The sequence below is a fragment of the Myotis daubentonii genome, chromosome 1, assembly GCF_963259705.1.
Source record: "Myotis daubentonii chromosome 1, mMyoDau2.1, whole genome shotgun sequence".
In the NCBI taxonomy this organism is placed as follows: domain Eukaryota; kingdom Metazoa; phylum Chordata; class Mammalia; order Chiroptera; family Vespertilionidae; genus Myotis; species Myotis daubentonii.
This window is the reverse complement of record NC_081840.1, coordinates 42,022,340-42,032,294: the sequence shown is the minus strand read 5'-3', so window position 1 is coordinate 42,032,294 and position 9,955 is coordinate 42,022,340. Positions and strand designations below refer to the sequence as shown.

Genomic DNA, 9,955 nt, shown 5'->3' with positions numbered 1-9,955 from the left:
ACCTCAGGCCCTACATAATCTCACAAATTGGGCTCTTTTTGACAAGTGTCAGCCCTTCATTTCTTTCAAGAAGTATTCTCTTTTCCCTCCTGGGGACTTGTTCAGAAAAGAGATACTCAAGTGATAGGTGTCTCACAAATATCTAGATGGAGGGGAAGGTGGCATAAAGAATAATTTAGACAAAACAATGTAGATTGCCATGGAAACAATCTTTAGAACACACTAGGGAGAAAGAATCATTGTTAACATGGTTCATATTTTGCAGAGCTATCTAATCATCAAATTCAATTCTGGATCCTTCAATCACTCTGTTTTCAAAGTGCTGGGCTGTTACAGTCAGAGAGTACATGCTGGCTTTTAGGGAGTCCTTTTCGTATCCAGCTAATAATCTTTAATGAAAATAATGCTTTAATTAAGTCAACTTATTATTTCCCTGTTGGTTAATTTGAAGTCTGTGAAAGGTCAAGTTACCACTAAACACAACGAGTTTACTAAGCTTTCCAGAAGTGTTTATTCTGACAGCAGAGGCTCATAAGAATATGGGGGAATGTGCACAAGGAAAATGGGAGGCTTATCTTTTTAAAAAATCCTCACTGGAGGATATTTTTTCCATTGATTTCTAGAGAGGAGGGATACGAGGAAAGAGGTTGGGGGGGGGGGGAGAGAGAGAAGAGAGACACACTGATTTGGTTGTCTCCTGCACACACCCCAACCAGGGCTGGGGATCTTTTAACCGAGGTACATGCCCTTGCCTGGGAATTGAATCCACAACCCTTGGGTCCTCTGGCCAACGCTCTAACCATCGAGCAATCCACAGGGCAGAAGGCTATCTTTTGCAATTCATAGAAAGAAAAAAAAAGAAGCCCAAAACAACAATAAGGTACCATCTCACACCTATCAGAATGGCTATCGTCAACAAATCAACAAAAGACAAGTGCTGGCGAGGATGTGGAGAAAAAGGAACCTTCATGCACTGCTGGTGGGAATGCAGACTGGTGCAGCCACTGTGGAAAACAGTATGGAGTTTCCTCAAAAAGTTAAAAATGGAACTCCCATTTGACCCAGTGATCCCACTTCTAGGAATATATCCCAAGACACCAGAAACACCAATCAGAAAGGATATATGCACCCCTATGTTCATAGCAGCACAATTTACAATAGCAAAGATTTGGAAACAACCTAAGTGCCCATCAGCAGGTGGGTGGATTAAAAACTGGTACATCTACACAATGGAATTCTATGCTGCTATTAAAAAAAAAAAAAGGGACGTTTACCATTTGCAACAGCATGGATGGAACTGGAGAGCATTATGCTAAGCAAAATAAGCCAGTCAGAGAAAGATAAATATCGCATGATCTCACTCATATGTGGGATATAATGATCAACATAATTTGATGAACAAAAATAGATCCAGAGACAAATGGTAGGGGAGGTGGGGAGGGGAGGTTAGAGAGCAACCAAAGGACTTGCTTGTATGCATGCATATTAGCATAACCAATGGACACAGACACTGGAGCAGTGGGGGCTTGCCCGGGGTGGGAATAGCGGGGGGGGGGGGGGGGGGGGAAGGGGAGTTAATCAGAGGGGGAAAGGAGACATATGTAAAACTTTAGACAATAAAAAAGAAAGAAAAGGCCATACTTAGCTACTCAAAAGCAGTTTTTCTCAGATTTTTCTGCCCTGACATTTGTACAAAAGTTTATAGGTATGGGTCATGTTTGGTCAGTAATAATGATTGAATATGGCTATTTAAGCAAAACCTCTGGGGGTAGCTAATGAACAGTTTGTTCCAGGTGTTACTAAAAATAAATGTCAAAAGAAGGGCAGTAGCTTTTGTAAGTGAGGCCTCAGAGATGTAGGGTCACCACGATCCAGATCTGGGCCTCTACCCTGCCGGCACGGGGATGCAGTGTCTGCCATGATTATCTGCCCACTAGTCTCCCAGGGCTCCACCCCTGCCCACTGTCTTATCTTGTGAATCCTGGAACCAGCTGGGTCACATGTCATGCTCCGTGCACCCTGAGGACTTCTGGAGAATGAATTTGTGTTCTCTTCTCCCCTTTCTTTGTCTCCAGTCTTCCCTATGTGCAGGCTCAGGAAGGAAAGAGTCAGTTTGCTTGCCTGAAATAGATGCCAGGCCTTGGTAAATGATAAGATTTCTTTCTTACCTTCTTCCATTTTTTCCTAAATATAGTTGTTGAGCTTGTACTATGTACTGCATGTCCTCGAATAATGTTTCATTCAACATCATTTCGTTGTAACATTGATGAGAAGAAAAAAAAATTTCTAGCTTGGGCCCCTGTCTGTGTGGAATTTGCATGTTCTCCCCATGTCTGCATGGATTTTGTCTGGGGACTTCAGTGTCCTTCCACATCCCAAAGATGTGCACATGAAGTAAACTGGCCTGTCTACATTGTCCCGGTCTCAGTGAGTGTGGGAGGGTGTGAGTGGCCCTCTGATGGAAGGGCTTCCTGTCCAGGGCGGGTGCCCCTCTTGCACCCTGAGCTGCCCGAAGAGGCTCTGCCACCTGTGACCCTGAACTAGAATAAGTGATTTGGAAAATAATTCTCTTACTTGTTTTCATTAATTTTACTTAAATGTACTGTATAGCTCACATTTGGTTCAACGTTTAATATTAGAAGTTTGGCGATGTTTTTGTGAGCCCGGCTTCTGGCTGAGCCATGCTCCCCCTGTGGGAGCACACTGACCACCAGGGGGCAGCTCCCGCATTGAGCGTCTGCCCCCTGGTGGTCAGTGTGCATCATAGTGACCAGTAGTTCCACTGTTCGGTCCATTTGCATATTAGCCTTTTATTATATAGGATATCAATTGGCCTATATAAAATTGGTTTTTGCTTAAAGTCAGTTTCCAAGAACCCATCCACATTGAGTGAGGACTTATTGTACTTGACAATGGGAATGGAATAGTGGAGATTGGATTAGCTAAAACAAGGTTGATTCCTGGAGCAAGGACATTGCTGAACTAAAGCAGGGTTCTGCTAGAAGGAATGAGGGGGTAAGGTTCTTGCTGTTGGCTAGGTATTCAGGAGTGACTGCCCAGGATGCCTTGTCATCAACTTATCTGCTAGCCTTTGAGAACTTACTACATGTAAGGCACTATATATTCCTGATTTTCATCTAGTCCATGTGGATTTTTAAAAAATCCTTACTCAAGGATATGTTTTTTACGTTTTAGAGAGAGAGGAAGGGAGAGAGAAACATCAATGTGAGAGAGAAACATTGATTGGTTGCATCCTGCACATTCCCTACCTGGGGATCAAACCCGAAACTTGGGTATGTGCCCTGATCAGGAATTGAACTCTCAATCTTTTGGTGAAGAGATGATGCACCAACTAACTGAGCCGCCTGGTCAGGGCATGGCTGTGGGGTATTTTTTTAATGGCAGGAACTGTGGCTATGCACTTAGTAGCCATCCAATAAGTATTTGTTGGTGTTTTTTGTTTTTTTAATTTGATGGTGAAGGGTTGAGAGAAGGGTGTAGAATTTGGTTTTTCTGGGTTCTACACTTGATTTTAGCCAAAAGGCCGAGAAGCGATTTTTCTGGGTTCTTATGGTTCAAAGATTTAATTTTTGCCCTCACTGTTAAAGGAAATGAAAGATCACCACATCTGTGTGATGGTCATTTAAATCATGCAGATGCAAATGAATCTCAAATATATCTTCTCAGCTGTAAGTTATCTCCTGGTCACCTTGTAAATTATTTGACTCAGTATGCAAGGCCCGTCTATATCACACTTACATATGTTAAATGAATTTAGACAGGCAATGTATGTGACTTGGCTAACTGGTCTCCTTTTTATGTGGCTTTTCCTCATTTTTTATTTAATAGGGAAATTGCGCTCCCACTGAATCTTAATTCACAATGTTAAGACTTCAGAAATGCAGTTTTATATTCAAAAAGAATTTCAATCTTCTTACTGTCAAACACACTGTGCTCTCACATGGGCACTTAATATTGTCAGGATGTCAATTTAATTTTGACAGGGCCCCCATAGATGGAATTTTCAACCTTTTATTCTTAGGTAATATGGATGAATAAGAGGATATTTGAGGGTTTTTTCCTCTCTGTTTTCATGGAAACATATGCTTGCCCATAAGATTGGATGACAGTAATACGTTGGGAAAGCACTCTACGCTTCTGAGGGTGAAAAGTTTCTGTACTGCTCAAGGCGTACTATTAACTGCCTCCAAATGGCTCCCCCGTTGTTGTTATTATCTCTGAAAGCTATGCTCTTAATAGTCCGTAGAGCACTGGCATCTTTGTTCTCACCAAGAAATGTTTTTTCTACTTTCTTTTGGTGTAGCCCCACTTGGCGTTTAGATGTAGCAAGTTATAGCAACAAATTTATTGTTCTTTGCTCTTTAGGTCATGCTAGTGCCTGATGATTAGTAGGGTGTAAGTTTTTAGATTTTTTTCCCAGGAGTAGCAGTGGACTGAACTACTCTCAAGGCTCTTGTAATAGCTAGCAATGGCTGCATAACAAATGATTTCAAAATGAAGTGGCTTAAAACAATAGACATGTATTATCTCACACAGTTTCTGGGTAGAATAAGGGAGAGGTTTAGGTGGGTGGTTTTGGCTGAGGGCTTCTCATGATGTTATATCAAAGTGTTGGCCTAGAGCTGCAGGTACCTGAAGGCTTAATTGGAGCTGAACTGGGCTTTCCAAGATGGTTCACTCACACAGCAATTGGCTGGAGGCCCAAATTCCTTGCCATGTGGGCCTCTGCTTAAATGTTCCTAAGGCAGCAGCTGGCTTCCTCCAGTCCAGAGTGAGTGATCAAAGAGAGAACAAGGAAGAAGCTGTTATGCCTCTTACAAAGCAAGTCTCTGGAATCATACACTGTCACCTTTGACATATTCTCTTTATTAAAAAGGAGTCCCTAGTGTAGGCCATACTCAGGGAGAGGAGAATTAAGCTCTACCTATTGAATGAAAGGAAGTATAGAAAGAATTTGTGGACACACTTTAAACCACTACAACCCTCTTGATTTCTCACCTTTGTTACAAGGTATTTGCAAAAAAAACCAAACAAAGTCAGAGGTTTGTGGTCAGCAAATGGACAGGTGAATACTGTTCCCTCAATCTTGAGGTAAGTCATCCAGAATTTCAGCCTTCTAACCTAACCGGAGAGGTGCTCCACCAAAACTCTAAAAGGATGGAATAGAGCCCAGCCAGTATGGCTCAGTGGTTGAGTGTCAATCCATGAACCAGGAGGTCACGGTTCAATTCCCAGTCAAGGCACATGCCCGGCTTTCAGGCTCGATCCCCAGTAGGTAGAGTGCAGGACGCAGCCCATCGATGATTCTCATCATTGATGTTTCTGTGTCTCACTCCCTCTCTCTTCCTCTCTCTGAAGTCAGCAAAAATATATTTTTTTAAAAGGATGGAGTAGAGGTTGGATCTGAGAGAGAGACAGATTTCTTCTTTCAGCTTTTCCAATAATACTGTTTTTTGTGTCCCTTATGAATATGCAGTGGCCGGGAGGTAGCCCTTCCCAGGGCATGTGTGCAGAATGGGAGAGCAGTAAGGATGGTTGCTGAGCAGGGATAGATTAGTTTGCATTTGGTTGTTTTTGCCTGGACTAATAAGTCAGATACAGCCAGCAGATGGTAAGACCTGGTAAGGAGTTAGCTGGTTCTGTTCCATTGTTGGCTGGCAAAGACCAGACACAGATGGTGAGAGTGAGGCTATGAGTGGAATCAACTCTTGGGATCATGCAAGTGCCAAAGCCTCCTGCTGAAATTATCCGCAGCACCACTGAGAGAAGTGCAGAATCTGCAGGCGGGATTCTAGGCTTGGATTAAGAAAACAGAAACCATGGTGGTTCTGGCTCTTATCGTAGGATGTGAGGAAAGGAGCACTTGGTACCAGATGGAGAGGTTTTGAGAACAGAGCGTGACTGTCAGGCCACAGAGTGAAGCATCATGCCATAAAGACAGATGGTGAGAGGGGTGCCCCCGTCTGTGGTGGCTTACTGTCTTTTCAGCACTCATCCTACTTGTGTACCCTTCACATAGGGCCTCCTCAAGAGCTTCTACTTCCAAAGCATTTTGGCTTAGAAGTCAAATGTAAGTGTTCCAAGCATTAGTCCAGGCGAAGAGTACTTCATAGCTTTTCTTTTTTCTCACATTTAGAGACACCCAGATTTCTGATACACTAATAAGGGAATCATAGAATGGTGTAATTTATGAAACCAGGCAAAAGAAGATACCATATAAAGACAAAGTAGAGCCCTAACCGGTTTGGCTCAGTGGATAGAGCATCAGCCTGTGGACTGAAGGGTCCCAGGTTCAATTCCGGTCAAGGGCCTGTACCTTGGTTGTGGGCACATCCCCAGTGGGGGGTGTGCAGGAGGCAGCTGATCGATGTTTCTCTCTCATCGATGTTTCTAACTCTCTATCCCTCTCCCTTCCTCTCTGTAAAAAATCAATAAGATATATTTTTTACAAAAAAGACAAAGTAGAGTGAAGAATAGTTTTCTCTCCAGTACATTCCTGATATTAAGACACCAGTGCAACAGCAGAGGAGGTGGAAAACATAGAAAACAGAGATTTATACTTCAAGATACGGATCAACTATACATGCCATTACCCCACCAAAGAAATTCAGTGGTTCTCCTGCTGCCACCTGTGGACGCAGGTGGGAGAGGCCTGCCTTTAAGGGGCTCTGGTCTGGCCCTTCTCCAGCTGCACTACCACCTACTGAACAGGAGACCATCAATGGGGGTGGAGGTGGCAGGGGGGAGGGGGAAGGAGGGGAGGAATGTGTTTGCCTGGAGTTGACTTGACTCCTTCCGACCTTGTTTTAGGTGCCCAGAAGCCAGAATTCCCTGCCCAAACGGTCCTGAGCCTGCATCCAGGGCTCATATGGACTTCTGCCCTAGGTCCTGAAATAGTCCTGGACCCGTGGCATGGCCAAAAAATGTCTGTTTTATAAAGGGAAAGGTGGGAACAGAGTTTGGACATGTGGGCTGGAGTGTCCAGGGAGTGGGGAGTACCTTGCAGTGTGGGGCTGAACTGGCTGTGGGGGAGGACGGGGAAGACTGCTCTTTGTGGGGACCAGCTCTCCCCGTTCCAGCAGGGAACTCTGAGAGGTCCCAGAATTCTAAGTGCAAACATGGTCTTCCAATTTTTTAATTTCACATGTTGTTGGCTTGTTTTATATGTTTTACTTATTTTGACATTTGATATGTGAGATGTGTAGTGGTTTTGTGGGTCCTACCAATGTTAGGTTGGTTCTGGTTCCCCATTTAATACAGAAGCAAACTAAATCAGCTTGCCTTGTTGTTGTTTTTAAGGCTTTTTGCTATTGGCTCCTCCACGGCTCTTCTGCAGGAATTTTCCAACCAGCAAACTGATCTACTCATAGGCAGGTTCCGCTCACATCGTCTTCTCTGTGCTCAGGTTCACACTGTTTTTCTCTGAAAGGCCTCCATTTTTGCCCTGCATTTGGATAGGCCAAGCTACTGTTTTAAGACCCAGGCTCATACTTGTGCCTCCTCCCTCTGCACTCCTCTAACAGCTTTTGTCTGAGCCACTTACTGGCACTCAAAGTGTGCAACCACATGTAGTCATATTTCTTATTACAAGCAACATATGGCTATACGATAAGGAGATATCAATACACAACAGTTTTCAAACCAGGAAAGAAGATTAAAAAAAAAAAGTCAGAAGAGTAGCTAGACAATCAGGAGAATCAGATACCAAAGACTGCAGAGAGGTCATTGGGAAAGATTCCCCCAAACAGACCATTTGCCCATTAGGAAAGAGGTCTTTTGTGGCCATTGAGAGAACAGCAGATTGTGTGGGCAAAAGCAACATTGTCATGGGGAAAAACAGAGATGAGTAAGTAGAGATAGCAAATATACTTTGATGTTTCTCAAGAAGTATGATTCTGAAAAGAAAGAAGAGAGGAGATAGAGTAGCTTGAGAGGGTGGAAAAGGTAGGTGGTTCTATTCTGTTCAAAAGATGGAGAATGTTTGTGGCAGAAAAGAGCTTGATTAGAGAGGGGAAACTGATAAGAAAAGATTCAACAAAATCTGGGAATGGCTGAGCTCCAGTGCACAGGTGCTGGGGTTAACCTGAATGAGGAGAAAGGACACTTCTTGCTGCTCTAGGTAAGGCAGTGAGGAAGGGACAATGAATGAAGGCTACAGGACAGGCATAACAATGAAGAGATTGGATTTAGGGAGTGGCTGTCATTGTAGAGGAAATGTTAAGAGAGCCGGGATTTTCAGGGGCGGATCCAGATTTCATATATTTAAATATCACATTCTTCATTCATTCCTTTAACATTTATTCAGTGTCCTGCGTGTGCCACGCACTGGGGTCTAGAGAGATACGACTTGTAATTTGTTATATTGGTGAGTCAAGTAAGATTTACTTTTCTAGAAGGCGTTAAGTAGAAATAAATGCACGAATCAGAAGAGTCCTTTGTCAGACCCGATGTCCTGAGTTGGAAAACACGGGCATCTCAACAATGGCACCATGTTTGAGGTGGAGAGGGAGGAGAAGCCGAGATGGGGGGAAAAGTAGTTTAGAACCAGGTAACCAACGCGGGTGCGTCTTCAACTAGGAAGAAGCGAACTTCATTCCGGCAGCGCTGTAACCAAGGGTAACAGCGCCTCTGCCTGCACAGGTGTGAAGACCGGCTTCTCCCCCGAACCAGGGGTATCCACGAAGGCTGTGCTGGTGCCGACACAAGCCAAATTCGCGGTCCAGGTTGCTACCCCGCGAACGCCCACCGCCTCGGTCTACTTAAGGTCACTGCTGCCTTTGCTTCTAGTTTATTGAGGAGGGGCGGAGGAGGAGCAGCAGCGGTGGGCGGGGCAAAGTACCTTTCCTATTTTACAATTGGTAGTAACAGGCTCTGAGTCCCGCCTCCCACGCCGCCGCCGATAGGCTCAGGGCGCTGTCACTCGAGCCGCCGCTCCCGCCCCTCGCCGTGGCTGGGATCTCGCGGGAAGAGCGGCGGGCACGGCTGTGGCTCGGTCTCCTGGCTGCGCGCGGAGCGGGAGGGCTCTTCTCACACAAGCGCTTCCTCGCGGAGAGGTTGGAGCTGCGGCAGCCGCAGGCCTGGGCCGCCCCTTCTCTGCCGCCTCCTCCTCTTCCTCAGGGCTCCCCGATCCGCTCGCCCTCCGACGCTGCCCAGGTAAGGAAGCCCGGAGCGCGTCTCCGCCGAGGAGCGTTCGAGGAGCGCGGATTCGGAGCCGCCGGGGCAGTCGGGCTCCCGACGGGGGCGGCTCCGGGGGCGGCTCCCGGGGCAGCGCGGCGCTGCCTGATGGGCGCAAAGCTTGGCGGGGTTCGGGAGTGCAGGAGGCGGTGTGGCAGGATCGGGTGCGGGCGCCCGGGGGCGGTGTGGCCGGCGCTCCTCGGGGTGAGGGAGGGGGCGGTTATTAGGGTCCTAGGGCTCTTCGGGCTTGGGGGGTGGCGGCGGCGGTGGTGGCGTAGAGGGTAGGGTGCTGGGTCTTCGGGATCGTGGGAGAGTTACCAGGGTCCTGAGGTTCCTTGAGGTGGTGTAGCGAGCGGGGTTCCGGGACAAGGGGTCCCTTTACCGGGGTCTCAGGCTCTTAGAGTGCAGAAGATTCAGTTTAGCAAGGTGCTAGGTCTCTGAAGGGGCAGGTCTCGGGGAGGTCCTTTGAGCGGGAGTGGGTGTCTGTTTCGCATTTCTGGGATGAAGAAGCAGATTATTAGGGTTCCGGGGAAAGGGGTCTGTGAATCGGGGTCTCCGGGCTAGAGGGCGAGGTCTCGGCTGGGGCCGGCCGGGCGCCGTGGTGTGCTGCTGGGGGCGGAAGGGTGTACCGCGGAGACCGGCGTCTTTATTGGGGTTTTTGCTTTGCCCAGAGGGGGGCGGTAACTTGGCATGGTCTCCAGTCTATGGGGGGGACGGGGCGAGTTCGCGGGTTCCCGGGTGATCTTGAATGGAGGGCGCG

The 9,955-nt window shown here is 46.7% G+C and overlaps 1 protein-coding gene across 2 annotated transcripts in view; it reads left to right on the top strand.

Moving 5' to 3' along the window:
- Positions 1–8,973: 8,973 nt before the first annotated feature.
- Positions 8,974–9,955, top strand: part of GLCE (glucuronic acid epimerase) — a 106,909-nt gene continuing 105,927 nt past the window's right edge. For both annotated transcript variants that reach the window (XM_059697031.1, XM_059697020.1), the window contains exon 1: positions 8,974–9,174. The gene's annotated coding sequence lies outside the window, so the exon portion shown is untranslated. The remainder of the gene's footprint in view (positions 9,175–9,955) is intronic.